Source organism: Miniopterus natalensis, chromosome 14, assembly GCF_054644295.1.
Source record: "Miniopterus natalensis isolate mMinNat1 chromosome 14, mMinNat1.hap1, whole genome shotgun sequence".
Classification (NCBI taxonomy): Eukaryota; Metazoa; Chordata; class Mammalia; order Chiroptera; family Miniopteridae; genus Miniopterus; species Miniopterus natalensis.
Window position 1 is genome coordinate 27,764,952 of NC_142094.1, and position 24,873 is coordinate 27,789,824.

The 24,873-nt window shown below is 37.8% G+C and overlaps 1 protein-coding gene across 3 annotated transcripts in view; it reads right to left on the reverse strand.

The window, feature by feature from the left end:
* The window catches only part of ARID5B (AT-rich interaction domain 5B), a 168,994-nt gene that overhangs the window by 114,911 nt on the left and 29,210 nt on the right, over positions 1–24,873 (reverse strand). The gene's annotated exons all lie outside the window — the stretch shown is intronic.

Genomic DNA, 24,873 nt, shown 5'->3' on the forward strand with positions numbered 1-24,873 from the left:
TTTTACTCTCCCGCTTTCTTTTTTCTTTCTTTCTTTGGCTACACACACACACACACACACACACACACACACACTTTAAAGTAAACTGAACGCCCCTCCCCCTCTTCTCAATCTACTTACAGAAAAATAAACCAAAGGAAACAATTACTTTGTTGAATAATGCCTTGTTTAGGGGAGAAGTCACATTAAAATAAGTTCTACCTTCTTCATCAGAGATTAGCATTTCGTGTCTTGGGATCAAGCCATTGTCTCGCACACTGTGTATAACTTACTGTAGTTAATTTATCACTCAGGTCACTGTAAACGAGGAGGGAGTTTGTAAACAAAAATGAATCACAGGTCTCATTTTTGTATGCTTTTCAAACTGGAAGACCTAACAGTTTCCTGTTCCAACGTACAAAATAGTATTGCTTCTATCAACCTCCTCAGCGCTCTTGCCAGCAGTTTCCATTTAATTAAACTGACAGCAAAACAGGGCCTTTCGCTAATGGGATCCAGACCATTTTTCCTTCAATGTAAATTCTCAGGCATGAAATTACATCTGAAACAGACACAATAATCCTCCTATATCTTCGACATACATTTCATCTCTGATAACAATTCCTTTGTCTCTTTTACAGTGTGTTTTAAATTTCAGTCAACCTTGTTTTAACTGGAATTCTCAAGCGTTATGCAATTTGAATTCACCTTAGCATTCCTACAATGCCCTGGCTCTATCTAGCCATAGATTATGGTTAAAGGTCAGATGCCAAAGGCTAAAGTCCACAGCAGGGAGGAAAATTTATAAAACGAATGAATTATGTTTCTGGTTGCACCCTTGTTCTCAAAGTCAATATATTTAAGTAAGAGCTTTTTCATCAATTGTTGACTGTAAGTAAATAAAAGCTATTGGCATTTATAAGTATGTCTGAGTTTTATATTATAAGTCAGGGTTTCAAGTATTTCAGTATAGCTAATCAAGGCAGAATATATTGATTAAGTGCAGCTTGGAGATCTGATCATATTAACACAATTAGTGGACCAGCCGACTATTTTTCTCTGCTCTGATGTTAGTCATTTTTCTGGTAAAGGCAAGCCATAAGATATGCTTAAAACTTGACTCTAGTTCTTTAAGTGCAAATTATGAAAAAAATCTCCTAATTGAATGCATCAGTTGAAGAAAGGGAGTCTTGTCAGGTAATTTAGCATGGAGATCAAAACTTTAGGACAAAAAAATATCCAAAGAATCATAGGCTATTTCTAAACAAAATTAAAGCATCTAGTAAATTGTTGGGGAAAATGTTGATATATTCCAGTAATGAGACAATAAAACATGATGATTCTCATGTGAAAATTGTTTGGGTCAAGTGTCATTAAAAAACTGAGCTTAGCCTGGCCGGAGTGGCTCAGTGGTTGAGTATAGACCCATGAACCAAGAGGTCACCAGTTTGATTCTGGGGCAGGGCATCCCCCCGGATTTCGGGCCCCATCCCCAGGAGGGGGCGTGAAGGAGGCAGCTGATCGAAGTTTCTCTCTCCCATTGATGTTTCTATCTCTCTATCCCTGTCCCTCCCTCTCTCTAAAATCAATAAAAAAAAATATATTTTTAAAAAAAACAAAAACCGAGCTTATTTTACACTCAGGGCAGGTCTGGAGATCAGCAATGCAGAGTGTATGAAAATAGAAATAATTTGAAAAATGCTAAGCGTTAGGGTAAAGGAAGGCTAATTGATGAAACAGCAAGTCCCATGGTATGGTTTGTCCAACTATCAAGAAAAGACTAATTTCACTAAAGGAAGAACATTTTGTTATAGATTATTGCTCGGACCTTTCCACCCCCAATCCCCACCACCAAAAAAAGAAATAATGGTTTGCAGACAGACGATATTTTAGGTTCAATTCTAGCTCCATCTTCAAAGGGCTCCTGTCCTATTTGACCATCCCACAAAACTGGCAACTACTGATAGTTAGTGAATCAAAAAAGAATCCTATGAGCTTAATAAAACAAAGAAACTGCTAGAAAATAAGCATTTTAGGAATTGCTGAAAATCATACCTCCCAATATAAAAAATAATGCCATTGTTCTTTTGGAAAATACAAAGCAAAGCACTTTATTTTGGGGGGTGGGGGATGAGGGAGGTTGCAGAGCAGTGAAGAAACTGTCTTCAGAATATCCTGACAGTCTCTTTGAAAATGAAACATTTCATTTATACAGCAGAAGACAGTTGTGGCAAGATTAGAAATCATTTCAAATCTCCCAGGCAATCAAAATACAGTCTTTTCATGCGGATGGAAGGTCTCTTGTTTTACAGAAAATGCTAAATAAACAATTCTATGGGCAGAAATGTGAAAGCAATTTATTATTGTTCTATTCACTTTGGTTAAAATTTTAGAAACCACATGAAGCCTATAAATAGAAGCTTTTCTTTGTCTTTGGGATGTTGAAAGCAGTTTCTTTTGGGTCCAAGGCGAAGAGGCAGGAAATTATTGCTTTTTCTCCGCCGAGGAGTAACACACCAATACAGACAATGCCTAAAAAATGGATTCTTTAAAAACACTGTATATGGAAAGAACTGCAAACCTGCCCACATTTTCTGAAAGATTAAGGGCATTGTGTTATAAATGAACAATATTGTGGGGTTTTCTTTTTTCTTTTAGCCATGTGCAGCTTAATTACTTAGGACAATACTTTATATTAGATGACCAAAAAGAGTATAGAACTGTACCGGTAACAGCCTTAGAAATAGGATACCTTGGGAGGGTTCACTTTAGACTTTGGAAAAGAAACACAAATTCTGTAGTGATTGTTACCAGGTTGGGAGAACCTATGTAACAGTTGGTCGAATTCGGACCCATCAACACTTAGTTAAATTTGGAAATAGTGTGCTTAACCAGGAAGGAGACATTATGCAAAATGATTACTTCAGGGTCAGTGTTTTTTAAACTGAGGTTTGTAGCCCATCAGTAGGATTACAAACCCTATTAGGTTGGTTGCAACCAACATTAAATAAGTGATATAGAAGATTAAAGAAAGTCCTAGAGTGCGTCATTCATAGTAGGGGTAAGTACTGTTATGTGAAACAATTGGTTCAAATAAATAAATTTGTATATTTATATATGTATATTTACACACCCGCTCATATACATATGTAAGTATTTGTGACTGTATACTAGCTCACCATGTTAAATTTTCTATGATTTTTATCACTGAACATTAGATTAGGTGTATTTGTGTACCTACAAATTATTTCCTAGCTAATTTTCATGAAATGGGCTATACCTAACACTGCCATGCAATAAACAAATTAATATTTTCAAGAATCTTTAAAAAAATGCTAAAGTTTCATGGAGCCTGAATATAATATAGGCCCTTATATATTTACTATATATTATATGCTACAAACTAACTATACACTATAAACTAATGAATGAATAAATAAATATAAGAATGTATAAACAGATGGTTATCTACATGAATACAAGCATATCCAAACCAAAGGTTACATGACCTACTCTAAGGGCCTGGGCAGCTCCCCTTTACTACATGGAGCTATATTTACAATACTTTGTCAAAATGCAATACCAGCATCATTCTTCTGTTGTAAATGGCAAAGATATTAACAGAGACATTAACCTTCACAGGCCAGGAAGGTATCTGCGGAGCCTGTGTCTACATTCTACCAAAACATCTGCTTGGAAGGGGAAAAACTGAGTTAAATGTTCAGGCAGTTTGTCTGCACAATATAAATCATCTAGCTGAAAGGTGACCATTTATCCATCACCCAGCTCTGTTTATCACTGTATAAGAAAGCACATGGATGAAAGAAAAGGCCTTTTTTTTTGCGTTACGATACATGACACAGTGTGTGTGAACTATCATCTACCCAGGTCTACTGTGTCATCTCACACCACTTATATCCCCTTTATTTATGCACAAAGACTTGTGGTTGTGGCTGAAGGTAAGGCAAGGTAGGCACATGATTCACTAAAGGCCAATCAAAACTTTCCTGACTCTGAACTAGAAGCTCTGGACGGTACAAACAGCCACCCATAAGACAACTTCTTTCTGTAAGTCACTTGGAGTCAGGATAGAAAGATATACCTTAAAAAGACGTTCAAGGAGGAAAACCATCACACATAAGCAATAATAATGACTTGTGTTTATTTGATGTTGCCTGTTTGGATCAACTACTTGAGTAAAGACATAGGAGATTTCTCAAACGTGCAGATGACATGGTTAGAAGATACGATACAAATGTGTAAGAGTCAAGATGAAATAATCATAAAGGGCTGAAACTTGGCTGAAAGCAAATAATGCTAAATGTGATAAGGGAAAATGCAGTCTTAAACTGCATTTTTATGTAGTTTTAAAAAATTATTGCACAAGTACAGGATGGTAATGGACTATCTTAATATTTCATATAAAAAGATCCAGTTTTTTATTGAACCAAAATTTCTATAAGAGTCAAAAGAAAGTACTTCATAATACTGCAGACAGTATTTTTAAATGGGCATTGATTAACTAACTGAAGCACATCAACAGAAGAGGAATATACAGAATACTCTAGGTTGATAGCACCAGGGATGTTTAACCTAGAAATAAAAAGATGTCAGAATGACCAAGATTTCAGGTGCTCTTGAAAGCAACATGAAAACTGCCTTTAAAGTATCTAAAAGACTTTTATGTAGGAGAAGGCTTTATACGGTCCTCTTATATGGTTTCTTAAGGGAACTGGTTCCAACAGGTAAATGTGGCAGAGCCAGAGTATTGTGTCCAATATAAAAACAAAGAACTTTCTAAAATTCAGAGCATGTCAACAACAACAAAAATCCATGACTAAAAAAAAAAATCCATGGCTATGTAAAGTAAGTAAACTCAAATCACTGGAAGAACAAAAAAGAATTATCACCACGGATGTAAGATATGATTCCATTGAACTGTTGTGTTTCCTTACGATTCTAAGATCCTGGACTAGGGAAGGATTCATGGCGAGCTGGGAACCCAGGGAGCAGTATGGTTTCTTGGGAAAGAAGGCCAGAACTGGGCTTTTTACACTCAGTTCTAAAATGCACTCCTTGCCCACCTCTTCCACTTTTTAATTTTCTGAACTCTGGATGTACCTAAAAATTATGTCTATATTTGGAATGAAACTGTTTCTTCATCTCCAAAAGCTGTTGAAAATCACTGATGCATCTTTACAACCAGTGGCATCTTAGGATCAAGAAAATATAGTAAACTGGAATTAAACTGTTAACAGTGCTAGCCTCTGGGTAGTGGGACTACGAATGAATTTTAGTTTTTCTTTTTGCATGTCTTTACTTTCAGTAATAAAAAAAGATATTACATTTGTGATGGGGAAAAACATTTTAGAAGGATGATTTAGAATTAGATTAGATTTTTATCTAGAAAAGTCCCACTGGTGAAAAATGAAAGTGGTTAAATTATGACATTTCAATGTTTCCCAGAGAATATACATAGTTTTCATTCAGCCAAAGCATTTACTTTCCTCGACCGTGAAGAACAATCCATGTCCTCAAATCTAATTTCAACATCAATGACTGAAAAGTTGCCTTTCTGTTACACTCCTCAAATTTACCCACATGTTAACATTTTAGTGGGCAATGCTCTACTGACATTCTTTTATTTACTAAAGTAGTTAATCTAAGTTGTAAAACTAGAGCCTCCAGGGGCTAAAAAAAAAAAAAGCCTATTTTGTTTTAAATAAGGGAAAAAATGCAACCCGTTAACATTTTTATTTTTCTGAACTGACCTATGTGCACAAAAGCTGTTCACTTCAGACAGGGATGTATCATGTATCTTGATTATCTTGTAGCAATAATGTGCTAAATACTAACTCATTTACCAGGCAAAACAATTGTACTGTCCTTACTTAATTTTCATGAGAGGGTGAAAATTAGTATAGCCCATTCTCTGGGTTCATGCGCTGTATTTAAAAAATAATCATCTGTTCTTCTTCTTTAATATAATATTAAAGCCAGTAAACATTTAAAATCCTCCTCCCTGTAACATACGAAGTGGAAAATATTTGCTATGATCTTTAAAGAAGGATGTTCAAAGGAGGTGTAAGTTTGAAATATATAACTGAATATACAATGTTCTTTCAATAAAGGCTGGGCAAGGGTCATAAAACTATAAAAAAAATACTCTGCCCCTTTGGACTGTAACAGCTAATCATTAGCCATCCGTTCGTAATGTTTACCTTTTAGTGTGTTATTTTCACGTTTTTCTTCATGGGGACTAACCATTAGTATCCCCTTAAGACTAACAAAAGTACATCCAATGCCTGCTGGCAAATGATTTCTGGCCCCAAAGCATTTGCTGGTAGAAAAAGTTAAAGTATATCTAGGCTTGTATTTCTATTATTGTTGGGCATTAGCAACAGCATAAATTTTTCTTCCCAAGAACTTCACTCTAACTGGCTTCACATATGATGTGATAGTAAAGAAGGCACCCCAAATTCACACAGACTACTTACATGTTTGTGAATTAAATTTAGTAAAATACAAAAAATTTAACAGTGTAGATATCTCAGGAATTTCCCCCCAAATGGATATATTTGAAATTCATTTTCTATTCAATCCCTCCTTCTCTCCCCCTCACCCCCAAAGAATACCCCAAAGCACCATTAACTCCCAAATTAGTATTCTTCTGCATTTTAATAAGGGAACTTGTTTGCATTTAAGCATGGCTATGTAAACAAGGTGTTTGACTGGGGGACATTTTCTTCTCAGAGTATTCAAGAGCTGGAGTGAAGCTATTTAAAGAATGGAGTATTCAATTCCTTAGGCCAGATGCTAGTATAAATATGAAACTATGTTCACACTGCAGATGAAACTATTTTTAGTCGGTGCATTTTGAAGAGCACTACTCAGTTAAGCATTGTAGGGTGGGTTTTCAGGAAGTTACAAGCAGAATCTGGAAGGATTCTTGCCCCTGTGTGAACGCACTGGACTATAGGGGGCTGGCTCCCACCACTGTGTCCTCACCAGGTGAAATATCAAGACTTTCATGCAGGTTAGTAAACAGCCACCCCGCAGCCCCTCTCTGCAGTGCTCCCTGCCTCCTCCTCACCATCCCTGGATCCTTCCTTGGGAGATCGGAGATCCCCCTACCACTCACAGTCCAGGTATGTCAGGGTTAACTCCTGGCTACACCAGGAGTCCCCGGTTGCTTCTCCAGCCCTGAGGTGTGTGTCTACTCTGACCGGCACCTGCATGTGCCCTTCAGTTGTTAATGTGCTCATTTTCACCCTTGATTCGATCCGATTATCCAGCAAGGTGCACTCTGTGTTTGATTCCAGACTTCAAAATCAAGAAAGGTGCAAATCTAAAAGGGATTTGAGGGCCACAAGAAATGTGTGAAAATAAAATCATTCTGGGGCAGACCCTGGCAATGTTTTTCACACCAGACACATCTGTCCCTGCCCTTGAACTGCGCTTACTAACTGTTGCTAATGACATCAATATAGGTGTGCAGACCGCACAGGCCATTTCTTTCCCAGTGCTTTACACATACTAGATACAATTATAGTAAATGCACACAGAAGGGGCTCAAGAAAAGCATAGTCAAGAACGATCAAAGTCTCCTGAAACCAAGATATAGGTGCAGAAATCAAGAGTGCAGCTAAGAGGCAGCAGGCAATTCTCAACATCTGCCAACACTCCGCGTGCACCATTTTCCTTGGAACTTCCTGTGGGACTAATGGACTTGACAAACAATCATCTTGCTCCTGCTCAAATATAAGATGCTCTGGTCCTGCTGGGCAGTGACAGTGACCTACAGAGCGGCTGTCAGGCTGGATCTTCAACTGAGACACTGCTGTAATGTCACCAGGCTGTGGTTCTGGGCTCAGCCTAGCTCCTGCGGTCCCACTGACAGGCCACCCACCCTTCCTGTGGCTGTGAACGAAGCCAGGAGGCAGGTGTGGGTAGGTATCTCTTTCAATGTCTCTGCTGCTAGCAAACCAGCAAGTAACAAGGTAGGGAAACAAAGTCTAGGGCTGGAATGATGAATGCTTCACGTCTTAGAATCTGAAACGGAAGATAAACTGCACAAACTGGAGACAAGGAGCTGAAAGGCCTGGGACCTCTCCCTTGCTGTCTTTTTTCATTTATATAAAACTCATTTAAAGGAAAGGCGCCAGAAATGAGAGAACTAAGATAGGGATGGGAGGGACTATTTAATTTCTTTCTAAGTATGTATTCTGCTTGTTAAAAGATTCATGCATTACTTAAAACCACTAGTCTTACCTCCTCTAGACAGCCCGTTTACTCCCATTGGCCCTCATGGAAAAGAACTGCACATTTTTTGATAATACACTAGTTGCTGTCTCCCTCCCAACCCACCAGTAAAAAAAATACCCAACTGTGGTGCTGAGAACATGGCTCTAAATAGTTCTCAAGGTTCTACTAACATTAGAAACCACTCTAGCTTCTCTTGTGGTTTATTATGATATCACTGAATCCCTGCTATGTATTTATAGCCTTGTAAGTCCTAATTACCAATCATTTACCCTAAGACCATAAATGCTTTCTGGCGACTCAAATGGACAACAAATACTATTGGTGGATGGATGAAGGAACTGCTTGGAGGGTAAAATTTATTATACTCCAAACTTCAGGAGTTCATTTGTCAAATATTTTATGCTACTGTTCTTTTAATGACTCATTTACCTTGAGTCATATTTGTATTCAGAACCGTGGTGTTTCTAGGCAATGGTGCAAGGCCCTGCTGAATTGTCTTTTTCTTTCGCAGCATAACAGAGTCGAGCATAGTCAAATTGAGGATGGTCTTAGAACACTGATGGTATCAGGTTGCTGGCAAACACATCCAGACATATTTCTCAAACCACAAGTAACGTTCTGAGTAGTAACGCGCTGGTAGAGTCATTAACAAGCATCCTAACGCAAATGATTAGGAGAGTGGTATGGACCACGAGCCTGTTTCTAGTGTTGTTTCAGCTTCTATACGTTTTACAACACAACACAGATGTGAGCCTTCACCTTTGTTTTTTGTGTGCTGCTAAAATACACTTCCATTTAAAGCAGTGTGTGTTTCCTTTTTTACTAGTTTGAACCCAACGCTTAGGCAAGGGAGTCGTTTTTATCAAGACAATCCAAAGGATTCAATCTCAGCAAATCACCTTGGTTAGGCAAATTTCTAAAGAAACTACTTTTACCCAGGACTCAATTTTCAAGGTTATGCAATCACTGTTTGGAGCCGTTAGGTAATAATAACAATGACTTTTTCCTCACCCCATTAGGATCCATGATCATCCAGAAACCGCCCAGAGTTGAGATTCTTAAGCCCACATCCCCACTCTGGGGCTGGGCATTAAACCATTCATAAGAGTCAAGGCTTCTCAAAGGTAAGAGTCATGTCTTTATTCTACTGTTCCTACAGCATCTATTGGTGCTCAATTAACACTGTAACGGACACACAAAAAGGGCAGGTGCATGGTGGTTATTTTCAGACTTCACATCTGTGTGGCAGTTACACTTCTAAGCCTATAGATTAATTCAGTGCAACTGGTTCCAGCCCTTCCCAGCCCACTGTTGACATGAGGCTCGCCACAGCCCCAGTAGGTCTCATTGCTATCAATAACCTAGGCTGGGCTATTGCCCAAGAGAAAAGCCTCAAAGGAAATGACTTAAGTGTGGGTACACTAGTGGTACCCAAGTCAATTTTAGCTGGTACATGGATAAACATATTCTTTTTATTTTAAGAATTATGTATTTAACTTCACTGTTATTTATAGCAAGTGATATGTTTTCCATTTACAGTTATAATATAAAATTTCCTAATACATAAAATTGTTTAAGTAAAAAAGCAGTTAATTTAAAGAAAAATATTAAGTAATAAAATAGGGAGTTATTGATATGACAAAAATTGTGGTGTTGGTTTATAAATGACTAAAGCCTAGGCTATTCTAATTTAAGGCCTAACACTTAAATAATGCTACCACTTATCAAGTGCTTTATTATGCCAGACACTGTCTTAAGCACCTGGAATTCAATGAAATCCTACAATATATCCCTTTGAGGTAGGAATTATTCAGAAGATTTTTTTAAGTTGGGGATCCAAGGTTCAAGTCCAGGTCTGCCAGACTTCTACCATTATGATGCCTCCAAGTATAAGATTCAAAGCCCAGTCATCCCTCCATTCATCCAACATATGCACTGAGCACCTACCACATGCCAGACAATATCTTAAAGGCTAGAGTATGGGAGGGACCCTCATTCCCTTCCCTGTAAGTAGTTTAGATAGTAAATGGCAGATGAGGTCTTGATCAGAATAAAAAAGAAAAGGCTTCTCATCTTGGGCTTCAACTCATGTTCCCAGGAAACAGACGGAACCTAAATCCATGAACAATATGCAGAGCTCCCGAAATAAAAACAAAAGTCATCATTTTATAAATATTTAGAATATTGAGCATGAGATTGATTCATATGATAAATAAATTGCTGTTAGAAGTGGCCATTGGGTCAATTTGACAAAAAGGCTTTCAAAAGAATCCTTAGGCAGGTTGCATATTAGAAAAATGTGATATATAAAAATTAAGCCATATGAAATGTATTGACATTACAAAAGGGTGCTTTACTTCACCAGAAGGAGTTTTCAGAGGGCTTCCCATGATTGCAGACCCCTTTCAAGCACTCTAAACAGAAAATAACTAATAAACATACCAGGTGTCCATAGCATATCGTGATTATCCAGACAGCAGAACATAAGAATTACTGATTGTCCATCCCTGCTGTCAAAACTTCTAATTTGAAAATATAAAAGAAAAATACATTGGATGAGAAAGGCATGTGCTTCCTTCCCACACAAGCTTGAAACCCAAAAATACTTGTATGGGAGAGTAGAATCCCACCAACCCTGTGGATGGACACACAGCACCCTCGTGTTTCTTCTCCACAGCATGAGGATTCTGTACTTTCAAAGGAATCAAGCAGCAGTCTTCAACCAAGAGTTCAAAAACCAGTTTCAGGAGGATGTCTATGAATTCCTCAAATGTCATTCCACCTTTGAGGATGTATATATATTCTGGGTGGGGAGTCCATGGTGTTCTTTAGATTGTCATAGTCACCTATGCTACCTCCCAACCCCAAAGGTTAAGCATCATCAGATCAGCTGAATCCAACTGTCTTTCCCCGTCACATGTACATGGATTACTAGGAAAATTCAGTAAATATACTTGGCGGAAATCCCTGAGGGGTGGCTTTTGGGGAAAAGGGTAACTGATAATCAGGCATAAAAAGTATTTCATAATTGTTTTATCATCACAGACCCCTTTCAAAATCAGATGAGTGCTATAAATGTTTTCCCAAGACAATGTGTATTTCCCAAGACAACCCCCACAAAAATTTACCCATCAGTCCTTAATTTAGAATCCATGACTCAGTTGATTCCCCAGCAGAACATTTAGGCACTTGACCTATAGCGTAAGTTAAAGTTTGGGGGAGGTGGAAGAAAGCTGAGAATTATCAGTACACCTCCTGCCAAACCCTGAGCCTGCCATCTACAGTATAGATTCTATACCACCTTATCTTCACTCCCAGAACAGTTTCAACAGGAGAAATTTTTTATTCAGTGAGAAAGCTCTGCCCAAGGTAAAGTCTCTGATTTTGTGAAATCCACCACTAACACTGTCTTCAGGAGAAACTGTTTTGTATGAATTGATTTTATTAACCACACTAGCCCCATCTGTAACCATGGGTAATGTAACTAGATAGAAAGCTGACGTTTTCATGGAAAAGCTCTATCGTGTGCAATCTACAACTGCTAACTTTTTTTCTTAGCTTACAGGTAATGCAAGCTAAGAATATGATATGAAAATATTGCTTTGTTGAATTAAGGACGCCCAATGAGAAGATGAAGGTATAACATTTTGAGTTTCAACTGATATCCTTTTATTGACAGAACATGCATTGATAGGCATGAAAAGTCTTCAGAGTTATGAAACTCTATAAATGCAAATAAAGAGCTGTAAGCTTAAGTATTTTCCTTTCAACATCTCAGAACACTTTCTGGGTGGAAGTGGTAAATCTTTGGTAAAATAGTGGGAGTTTTAACGAGGAATATATAATATACGTATTTCTTCTGTTTACCAGACAAGCTTGATAGGAACCACTGTGTATTAATTGGAGACAATGAAAGGTCAGCACTTAACATCAAGTACAGGAATTCTGTCTGGAAAGCCAAGTTTGAACTAAGGCCAACTTCCTAGTGGGATGAGTAGACCCTTCAAAAAGATCTAAGCCAGAGATGACCACGAGAGTCTTCATTTCTAGTAATATCCTGGTACAACAGAGAGATCATATGGGATGGGAATCTCCTCGTTTGTTCAACAATCATATACATGAAACTACTGCCAAAGAAAAGGGGTCATAATCCCTGTTCTTTAAGTATTTACAAGTTTGTTCACTTGTGACACATGCACTCAGGAACCTTCTTCTGTGCTCCCGGTGCACTTTGCTTGTATCTTCATTCATGCCCTGGCTAAACTCTATCCTACAACATAATTGTGTCTGTCCGCCCTGCTCCACTATGAGTTCCTGAGGGCAATCCTGCATGCCTTTCATTTTCACCTTCCTTCCAGAGCAAGGATAGTGCCCTAGCCTTCTTAAGCACTCAGTGCATACAACAGTGATTCTATTTCAAAAAAAAGTGTTGGCAAAACCTCACAGCTGTCTAAATCTCTCTAGATCAGCACTGTCCAATATAAATATTTTGTGAGCCACATCTATAATTTAAAATTTTCTAGTAGCCACATTAAAAATGTAAATGAAAAGGTAAATTTAATTGCAATTACATATTTTGTTTAACCCAACCTATCAAAAATATTTATATTATTTCAACGCAGGACTGATATAAAAACTATTAATGAGATATATATTGTTTTTATGCTAAATTTTAAAAATCTAATGTATGTTTTATATTTATAGTGTATCCAATTTGCATGCTAAATATTCAACAGTTAAAGTGATCTATAGTCCTGCCAAAACAATAAAGTTATGGTTAACAAAAAATATTTTATACCGCTTTAGTTTTTAATTTTAAACAGCAATTACTTCGCATTAAATAAAATTAAAATGTGAAGGAACTGGAAGTCATGCTATATAAGGCACGTGGGGTTGAGGCTGTTGATGTTTTGACCCAGAGAATGGAAAACTGGGGGTAGAGGTAGCTATTTTCAAATATCTGAAACACTTTCAAGAACAAGAAAAATTTGCTTTGTTCTCTGTTGTTACAGGAACAAAACTGGTAGCAATAGCATACAACATTACTACAGTCATTTATACTATAAGCCATACTTTTCAAATTTAATTAATCAAAAGTAGTAATTTCTAACACAGAGACAGATCGAAGATGAAATGGAACTGCCTTATAAAGTACTGAGTTCCCAATCACTGAAAATATTACAAAGTCAAACAGTCAAGAGTTCTACAGAGGTCATTTAAGTTAGTACTAAGCGCAGGAAAGGTGTTATACGTAGAATTTTATAACTAGATTATCAACCCTGAGATGTTATTACTCTATGAGATTTATCGTTATCCTAAGGGCACGTGTGAGATATTACAAATGTTCACCCAATGCCCACTTTTCCTCTCCTTCTAAGGGTGCTTTAGGATTCTAGGCCCTCCTTGATGTAAGACATGACCCTGGAATTCATCACTTTGTTGACGAATGAAACATGAGTAGAAGCGATGCATGTTACTTCACGTTACTGTTGAGTGCAAACATTTAGTGTGCACCTCTCCACGTCTTTTTCCCACGGCCTTTGAGCACCGAAGCGCATGTTGACACGGAGGTCCAGTGTGCCTCTCACAGGGGGAAAGCCTGTTCTGTAGAACCCTGCACACCACAACGAACTGTGCCTAGCAAGAAATTAACCTTTCTTGTGTTAGTCATCGTGATATTGGAGCATAATGCGGCCTGTCCTGATGTACATCGAAAATTCTTGCTCGTGACTTCCAAGAGAAAATGACACACAAAACCATGGCCTTAGCAGTGTGGTTCGGTTTCTTTTGGAATTATTAAGCACCTCAAGGACAAACGGGATTTCCAGTTTGGACCATCCCCAAAACACACAAGCATCACACACCTACCAATACACACCCAATAAACTGCAAGAACAGCCAGTTCACAGCCAGAGGAGAAGCGGATGAGGCGGTAATTCACATATTTCACTTGTGATATCCCAAAGTACATATGAATTCCTGGCACCGAGTTTTCTAGCCAACTAGAATTAGCTGTTAATTATGATTGAAGAGTGATTAGAGGAAGTACAAGCAGATGGTTTGCAGGACAATACACACAAGTAAATTCAAGCATAGAGAATTCGATTTAAAACATCACATTAAAAGCTCTTCACAATAAATAGTCCGTGAGGTTTTTCGGACCCCTAGAAAACTGGGGTCGTGGCTTATTTAACCCTGAATTAATTTCAGTGCCTTGTAATAGACGCTCAAATGTTTGTGAATAAACCGGAACTCACATACTGCTGTTATTTATATCTCGGTATCCTTTTAGGTTGGAATTGTCCACTTAACTTTCTTGGGGGAGAAAAGAGCATTTTGTCAGGTTTACTTTTCTAAAGGAAAGAGGAAAGGAAACTAATGTTCTTTTTTAAATTTTTATTTATTAATTGATCTTAGGGAGAGAAGAAGGGGGGAGGAAGGGAGAGAGAGAGGGAGAGATGATTTGTAGTCCCATGAGACAGGTATTGTTAACTCTGTTTCACAAATAAGCCATCAAAGTAGAATTACTATTTTTTAAGTCATACAGTTTATGGAGCAAGGATTGCAATCCAGATCTGTCTTATTTCAAAGTCCATGTATAGGTCAAAAAGAAGCCACCCTAAAATGGTAGCTTTTATGTTTGTTCATTCTTCTAAATCTTTGATTGAAAACATTAATATAAAACAATGGGAACTAAATGAGCATCTTCAATTAAAAAATCCAGCAACCCACACAGAAGCTGCACATGTGAAAAGCCTATATTTACACACAGGCATCACGTGATGGGTAATTAGACAGGTAACTATAGGTTTTTCTCTGCTAGAAAAGTATACGTTTCATCATACTTTGAAATCTGCCTTATTATCAGCACGGCTACGAAAACAATGATTTATTTCTTATTGAGTGAATAGGCCAAGCATGAAGCATTGTTTTTGTAGAGCCTAACAGAATACTTTCTTTGTGAACCAAAGAACTAGAATGGGTAGTTGGAAGGTGGAGAATACCTACACCATGATTTGCAAGTAACCATTTTAAGGGAGCTGAGGATTAAAACAGTGCAAATGCCTCGCATAAGAAGTATTAGCTATCCTGCTAAAGCCATCTCCTTAATAACATGTCACCTAAAAAAAAAAGACAGATTACAAACAACCTGATACTGAAAAAGATAAGGCAGAGCAAGTCCAGTCTGGATTGGTTTATTCCCCTGCACATTTTTGTCATTGTTATAATCCTGAAATATGAAAAAGTTTCCCTTGAGGGAGAGAGGAATTAAAAAGTGTGTTTTAACATGTAAAATAATGGCCACACACGACACCACCCTGCACCAACACCAACAATCCTCAGCCTATCAGGCTAGCCTAAAGCATGTTCAAAATCTCTCTCCATGAGTTTCCCAGAATGAGTTTATAGATGGTTGACTATGAATTAAGCCAAGAATAGTTAGAAACTAACTACTGCAAGTACGTTGCTTTTCTTACCAGGTACCAATGAGACAGCCCCTCCACTAGAAGGGGGTCCTAGGAGGTGCTGGCAAAGAAGTCAGGTGAATAACTAGACGCACATAGGCGTCCCCAACAGACTCAAAACAGAGAACTCCAGAGATTTCTCAGGAGGCTGATCATAAAAGTCACATGTTTACTTAACCTACTAGGTATAGCTTTGATGTTAGAATGCCTACACAATAGAGTTAAGACTGTTACCGGGAAGATAAGATAAACACATAAAAAAAGATACCGCGTTATATTGCTTGTTATAGAGGAAGGTGCTCAATAAGGTGGTAGAGAGATCGTGTGATAAGAGCTCCTTAAGCAGGGAAAATCCTGAGCTGAATGGCTAACAAGGGCTTCAGGGGCTTCAACCGAGTCTTAAATAAAAGAGAGAAATTCTACAGGTAAGAAACCTGAAAGGGACATTCCAGGAATGACTCAAGGTATGAGCCACTCAAAACACACTGGAGGGTATGGGGGGCAGGTATGTGGCTAAAGAGAAAGAAGACGGAGCAGTCAGACTAGTTAGGCCACAGCAGAAGGTGCACAGAGGGGACAGGAGATGAGGTAGGGAGCTGGGCCGTCCTAACATTCTGGGCGCACTCTGAGCTGGCAGTTCCACCTCTACAGATGTTCCGTACAAAAAAACAGCCATGGACGTGTGCAGAGCTACCAGGGTTTCATAGAGTTTGTAGGCAAACAGAAGCTACTGAAATGCCCAACAACACAAACGCCTATACGATGAAACATTATACGGACAGAGCGAAAGAGTGTAGGATATTTTACAACATGGAAGCATTGTCACATACATTCATATAAATTTAAATTGGGGGGGCAAACATTAGACTTCATTTCTGTGGGGGAAAAGAGTATGCATGTGAATTCTTGCCTATACATACATTCATATACATTGGCATATGGATATATAAAAATGCTAACAGCAGTTACTTCTGGGTGGGAGGAAAGCAAGCAAGTTATATTTTTCTGTTTCATATTCATCTATATTGCCTATATTTTGTAATACAAGCATGAATAATACTGGTAAGACAAAAACATACAACAACAATGAAAGTTACTTAATAGAAAAGAAAAGGAATGGAGGCTGGGACTGAACAGTTCCCTGGGTGCTTGCCTACATCTGTATCTTATCCAGCAGGCATGAGGTTATCGAAGACAGGGTCGAGGGTTGGGGGCTATAGGCTGAAAGTCAAATTTAAAGAAAAGTCAGAAGTATACAAGATGCTAGAAAAGATTACAAAGTGAAAAAAGTAAGCGGAGAGGTCCAAAGGAAGCAAGTTCAAGGCAATGCATGGCTCTGGAATTATAGGGAAAAGAAGAGACACCACTTTATCCCAGCACAATAGTGGAAAACACACAGGGCAAGGCAGCTAGAAACACTGCACATCAGCAGCACTATTTGCTCAGCCCCCTACTGTGCATGAAGCGCTCCGTAAAGCTTTGGAAAACTCACTGTTATTCCAGTCTGTCCTAAATAAATATATTTATTAAAATGGGGTAAAAGTCCAACCTCAGCTTTCCTCTGTAGTGACCTGTACAAACTGCAGATTTAAAACACAGAATGTTAGAGGAAGATAGGAGAGTGAATCTTTGACATTAAGGAAAATTAATGTTTTGTAATAAAACCTCACCTTTAAAGTACTCTAAGAGATAAACGAGCTGTTTGGAAGAATCAGCATCAATACTAAAGAGAATTAAGCCTAAATGCCCAAATCAAATAACTGCTCACAAAACCCTCTGGAAAAGCCAAATCGATTCACATGTAGGACATATGTGCTTTGTGATCCTAGGCAATGCTATCATGATAACAGCTGTAGGAACTGCCTACTGTCAGTAGTCACGCAGTGGCTAGAGAGAAGTGGAAGGCAAACAAAAACATTTTGGAGCTGCAATAAAAACAGAAGAGCATTACGCACCTCCAACCGGAAGGAGGACTGTTGAATCAAACCTCATTTTTAAAGCAATTTAAGGCACAATGTTGTACTTTTCAAGAGCTATTTAATAGCCCATTGTGGACCGACAGGGTTTGCCCCTCACAGTAGACTTTCTCCTATCACCAAATGCAGATGGAGTTATTGCTCCAAGTTTGCTAATCTATATATGGTACCAGAAATTTATGACCTTGTGAGAAACCAAGGCCACTTAAAAGATTTTTTCCAGGAGACCCCAGGTATGGGACCAGAAACTAGAGGTGACATACACAGCATAAGACTCAGACTACAGCTGAATTTTTTCCATTTTTGGTTATCTCCCTATCAGATAGTGACCCCACAGAGAATTCATTGTAAAATTAACATTTCTCATTAAGGAAGCTAAAAAAAAGTATGGATTGGTTGCCTTCCCATCATGGTCTTTTTATCATAGATATGGCCATACGATCAAGACAAAACACCAGAAAATCAATAAAAACCCTCACATAAAACAGCTGGACTCTAAGAGGATGATAATAAATTAAACTAACACATATATTAATGTAGGGAAGACCTTTTGGTTTTTATCTTACTTGATTGGAGCAGCTTAAACAAGCTAGACATCAGGCTGGTATTCAATTGTGGAACTTTATTGAGGCAAAAACCAATTTGGGCAAGTTCTACCCTAAATGCTACATTATACAACTACAGGAATTACAGACGCCCGAAAGGCATAGCACTGATATTGAGTCACAGTGGCTCCTGCCATATTACTTCACAATGATATTCATTAGCTAACACTCTGCATTTAATACTACTGTTTAAAAAAACAAACAGGTAACTAAACTTTAGGAGGTGTGGTGGCTGAATAACTTTTTGCTTTGAGGAGGAGAAAAAGACCATACAACTCTAAGAAAGAGAGGCTAATAATTTTGCCTGTGTCATGTCCTACCTGGAGGCTGTCTAGACTGATGGACGGATGTATCATGGCTTCTGCGCCGGAAGCTACTCCTAGTCTGGCTCTAGAGTTCTCAGCAAAGACGAGCTCGTACAATGTAAATGGGTAAACTGGTGTAAACGAACACTCAAAGTGCGTCCTGAGATAGATAACCATGATGGTGAGGGATTTTGAAACCACATATTGGGGAAGAATTTAAAAATTGGGGCTGTTTAGCTAAACAACGAGAGAATCGAGTACTATTTCAAGGAAAGGGGAGGAAACATCAATCGAGCTCCAAAAAAGCATGAGTTTCTTATCTTGTTTATACATTGCATCCAAGAGGTAAATACTGGCAACCTGAATAATCAAAATAGCATTGAAAATTCTAATCTCACTTTTTTCCAACCTCTGTCCTGACATCTCCAATTCTAAAAGTAAGAATAAATTCTTAAATTCTATAATCTTCTCTTCAGATGACTATCCATCATCAAAAGCATGTATCAATTTAGAGTTCCAAAAAACATTCTTCATTCTAGAAAAACTAGAAGACCCAAAAGTCAACAGAAATTCCAAATGAAAGGGCTAGATTGAGCCCTTCGTGAGTGATGGCAGCGTAAATATCTAGACAGCGGTATTGATGACCAGCTGCTAAATGGCTCACACACTGTTCGATTTTACAAAGACTTTCCTTCCAGCAGCAATAGCCAAGATGGCTGAGTGCAGACAACATATGTGGCTGTTATTTTTTAAAGACAGTTTTTACACAATCATTTTACCATTACTGCAGGACAATGCTCAACTATTTGATTAGATGGCCAAGCTGAATTTTAACTTTCAAATGACATAGTATAATCTCCCTGATGTGTTCCCAGATTCTTAGAAAACATCCTGTCGCTAAGTTGTTCCAAGCCTTGAGAGTCTTGGATGCAGACTCCTGGAAGTGTGAACTTGCTCCTGTCAGAGGTCCTCTGGGCCGTCACTCCACAATGGCACGAAGCAAGCACTGAAGCAAGAGCCACGCTGGCACCTGAACAGCATGCTTCTCCAGTGTCAACTGTGCTACGATTAGGTTTTTTAAAGAATGCATGGTTCGCACAACAATATTGCCAGAGAACCTTGCGAGAAAATACTTTGGAAAGTATCTTCACAAATTTCTGATAAGCCCCATATGTAATTGATTTCTATTTTGAACTCAAGGATACTATCAAGGCCAAATCTGTTTCAGTAAGGAGGCCCTGTAGGGATTCTTCAGAATATTCATGAATTGGGTAATTCAACAATTTTATCTTCAAAGAAACCTTCCTAGTTTCTATCTTAAGGAAAAGAGTATAGCTATGGAAGTTAAACTATAAGCAACAAATACCCTCACAAGACTGTTTAATATACACAGAAAATTTACATCTATAAAGGAGGGAAGGAAAGAAGAAAAGGTTGTCCTAGTAAGAAGCCTAACGAGTTCATCGGCTGTCTTAGGTGGAGAAGCCTTATTATGACAAACTGTCTGCTTCTTATTAGAGACGTTTAGTCTGTTGACTTCAACACTGAGTGAGAATCCTTCCCACAGCCACATCCCAGGAAGCAGGTTGACATATCAAACTCAAAAGTGATCTGAGGCCGTTTGAATACAAGGCCTCCAGAATTTCCAAGCAAAGGCTATAGTCAATTTCTAACTGTGGGTCCTTGAGAAGTTACTTATACTACTGGCCACTTACGGCCCAGCTTATTTTGACAGAATTTTAGAGAGGAGAAAAGTTATTTAATATAAGATATAGATATATATCTCTATATAAAGACATATATAAAACATATTTGTATATATTTTATATTTTATATATTATAAAAATATATGTAAATAAAAGAAGGATCTGAAGGATTTTAATAACAGTGCTCTACTGAGGCAGATCATAATGAGAGCAAACCCTGCCCTAAATCACTAGGGAAATTAAAAAGGGACAGATAAGCTAACACTGTACTATGTAATAATAATATGATGATAATACCATCTTAGACTCCAGTATTAAATGCTCTCATATATATTAATTTTTTCTCAGCTGATTGTCTCAAAAATTTAATAAGATAAAGCCAGGTACACACTATTCCCCATTTTACACACAAGGGACCCGAATGTGTAAACACACAGCGACTTCTCCAGTGAGTGACAGATCTACAGGTAGAGCCAAGATTCTCCTGACATCCCATCCGCTGCTCTTTCAACATCACCATGCTGTCTGTTTCCCCAAGTACAGTAAAAGTCTCAGCCACAGAGTGGACAGGGGAAGCCACTCTTTCTCAATCTGATGGGAATTTAGAAACAGAAATTGAATTGAGGGAACCCCCATCATTAAATTCAGCCATGCCCACACCCACACCTTTTGGCCTCTTTTCTCGATTTCAGCTCAGACTCCTCTATCTTTTCTTGCTTTTTCTAAAGACACATTTGGAGATGAAGCCATTCATAACTGCCTATCCACAGACGGTTTGTGGCAGCATAATTGACAATGAGTCTGCTGCAAAAAAATGAAAATGCTGTTTTAATAACCTTGGCCTAAAATACATTCTGTTGTATGCCTCAAAGGGTTTCAATAAAAAGTCAACCTGTAGAGACATATTTTCTTGGCTTAAACAACAATCCAAAGCATATAAATGTAGTCCAACTATAATGACATATTTATAGGCCAATAAAGCTTACACTGCAGCTTTCATACTTCACTTAAAGGAACTCTGTAAGAAGCAGTGTTATATAAAATAATCTGATTTTTTTTTTACAAACTATTGCCCAAGGAATAAAAAACTAAAAGTTTGCTACAGTTAACTGATAGTGTTTATATTCCTTAGATGCTAAAGATTTTATAAAATGAAATAATTCTTCATTTGCTGAGTTCCAACTGCCATACCAAATATGGGCATCAAGTCCACTTTATTACAAAAGCTAAGCACTGTAATTCTAAAGACAAAAATAAATAACGAGAGGCTTGTGTAGTGAATGATTTAATCAACCCGATTCTTCTGGAAAAACAGGTTCCTGTGTTCGTTATGCTTATGAATAATACATTCCTTAACCCTTCTATTTTAACATAGGGTGTTTTTTTCCTATAAACTTCGGTATGAAACTACTGCCTGAAAGAAGGTAAAACATCTCACTGAGTAAAGTCTCAATTCGAGTTGGTTTCATATTGAACCTTCTGTCTTTGACTAGGACAAAGAAGAGGAAGGGGCCGCTCGTATTCTAACACATCTCGGAGGTGTTGTTTAAAATTATTTGTTTTCCCACTGTCTAGATCTGTCGTGTAAGTCACCAGTGCTTTAGAATCTTAAATGAAAACTCCAGAGAGTTTTAAAAAGCAAATATGACATCTGCAAATATTGTCCTTGAAGGGGAAGGGAATAAAAAAAAAAAGAGTTGTGATTTGAATCAGAGCAGTTATTGGAAGCTGCCATTTGGGGCAGAGTTTCTCTTTGTGGAGTATTAATTTGTTGGCAGACACGCACTTATGAGAACATTCTTGTGTGTTTTTTTTACTATTCAGAGAGAGACAGGAAGTGACACAAACTGAGATTAAAGGGAATTTATTCTACCTAAACATTGAGCAAGTAGAGTTCTTTAATTAGCTTTTATATGGTAAAATCCCTTCTTTAAGAGTCAGCCTAATTATTTTGTTTCTATTGATGTTTTAACATGATGAAATAACTCAGTTGAAAAATAACATAATGCAGTTTTACTTTAACCACGGAAAGGTGAGATCTTTCCATTCTTTGCTTACTTCCACCAGAAAAAAAAAAAAGAGGGGGGTCTTAAGTAATCTCAGAGTTCATCTTCTTTCTTTGGTAAGAACAATGAGGAGTTGGAAGGGTTCTACAGAAGGAAAAACCTAATAAGTGTGTGAACTTCCATTAACAATGTGGTATTGGAAGTGGTTTTAGTGTGGCCAAGAGAAGGGAGATAAGAAAACCACTGTGTGGAAAGAAAAGTACAGACAACAAATATTTTGATGTTGCAGACAGAGAAGAGGTTGAAGAGAAAGTTGCTGGGACAGGAATGTGTACAGCGAATGACACCCCCTGTCTCCCCAATATAAATCCTAACAATGTAGACTTGTAAACCTTAGATCAAGCAGATAATGGAAACTCATTACATTAAGGAAACTTTTTGTTTCTCTTTCCACATTATTACAACACAGTGTGCATTCCAATTACAAAAGCTATTTGTCTCAAATTCCCCACAGTTCATACCAACTGAGTAGAATTTCAAGGCCCCAAATTCTATCCTTAAAGGGGTATTTTACATTAAAAAAAGAAAAAGTACATGGTGTTTCTTGCTCAGCAGAGATGAGCCTCCAATCAAGTCTCCTGTTGGTTATTTTCTCTTCCTCAGCACTAATAGTAGAGTTGTTTCCCAAATGAGACACCCCGCTTCGGCACAAAAAAAAAAAAAATTTTTAAATGAGAATTACTTAAAATGCCTTCTCTCAGTAAACATTCTGTAGCCTTGCCTCAGCCCTACTGAAAGAAGAATCTGGGGAAGCAGACTCAGCAGTGACTATTATTTTTAAAATTCCCCTAGTGTGTCTAATGAACAACTATATTTAAAAACCACTAAGTACTTTGAATATTCACTTTAAACCAGTTTCTTCTGAAATCAATTATTCAAAATGTAGATCATGGACATTTTTTTTTTTTTTTTTTTTTTTAGAATTGAAAAAGGTCAAAAGCTCTAAATCTTTGGATGGAATTAAGAGATTTGGTTTCTTTTCATGTTCATTAATAAACTATCAATGTCAAAAGCAAAATAACCCTGCTATAAATACTCTTGTTTATATGGGTGACATCAAGCTTAACCATCTACACATCCTTTTGTCCCCTGTGGGCTTCCTGTTTAGTTTTTTATTAGTAACAGTATATTCCATAACTAAAAAAAAAATTCAAACAAAAGAAAGGTTTTAATGTTAAGGAAAATGAGACAATAGCGACACAACTTAGATCAAACATTAGGAAAGTAACAAAACAGATGTATTATTCAGCACTGTCACATGTCAGACGACCAGTCTGTATTCACAGAACTGAGTGGTCTAACAGCATATGGAGGAAGATTCGTTTAAAAAAAGAGTTCTTTTGGTTTTGAAAGGAAAACCACTAGATTAATAATTTTCTCTAACTGTGCACATGACGATCAGGCTGCCATGTCCAAAATATTACTGTCTGACATCTACCCAAAGATGCCAGGAAACTGTTGATCATTAAACTCAAATTGCAAGAATGTATTAATGCTATTCCCAAAACACAGTACAGCTCATCACCAACCAGAAGCACATGAAAGACAGTCGGGAACTGGTTTTATTCAGTCTCTTTTTGCCAGTTAAGATGGTTTACGTTTGTTGTAATAGTTAAACACTAGATTAAAAAAAACAGGAAGTTGTCACATTGAGGCATAAAATAGGGCTATGAAAATCAGCATTGTGTTAGAATGAAAGAAAAAGATGCCTTAATATGTTAAAAGTAAAGTTCCTCTTTGCCTAAAGAGGAAATAACTAGTCTAAATCAGAGGTCAACTTTGGTCTTGAGCAATGCTAGAAGAGTATGTCAGTGAATGCCACAGGGAGACACAGACAAAAGGAAAAACAACACACACACACAAGGAGAGGATACAAAAAAGTCACTGGAGGAGAAAAGTGTTAAGAAAAAGCAACAAACTTAATTATGGAGCCCCAAGCGCTGTGCTTGACCCTTTATATCTTACATCTCACAGTGACCCTGTAAAGTTCCAATATTTTTCAGGTGGGGAAACTGAGGATTGGGGGTTAAATATTCTGCCCAGGGCCACACAGCTAAATAAACATCCCAGTCAGGATTCAAATACGAATGAGAATAACTAATCCGTATCCCAAGTTCTCCTTCAAACTTGCAGAGGAAGATGGAAAGGAAGGAAAGAAAAATGCTTAAAAGCTCAGGAAAACCTATGCCCACCAGAGTTTCTAGCTTTGACTTTGCTCTCCTGCTCCACACTAAGGGCCTCATCTGTCTTCCTCACTGTGCTTTCTGTCCAACATAAAACATGAAACGCTAACATCGTGTTCACAGATGTCATGCCATCTACTTAGAACAGATATTCAAACTCTTCATTAATTCAATTTTAGGTGCCCTAAGTAAGCCTTAAGCCTTGATGCCAACTGGAAGCTGCTTAAGGCTACGTGTTATAGCGCCCAGTTTCTGGCCCAGGGATTCACACATAGAAGGTCCTGTGAGCTAACAGGTAAAATTTATCTGTCTATCTATATGC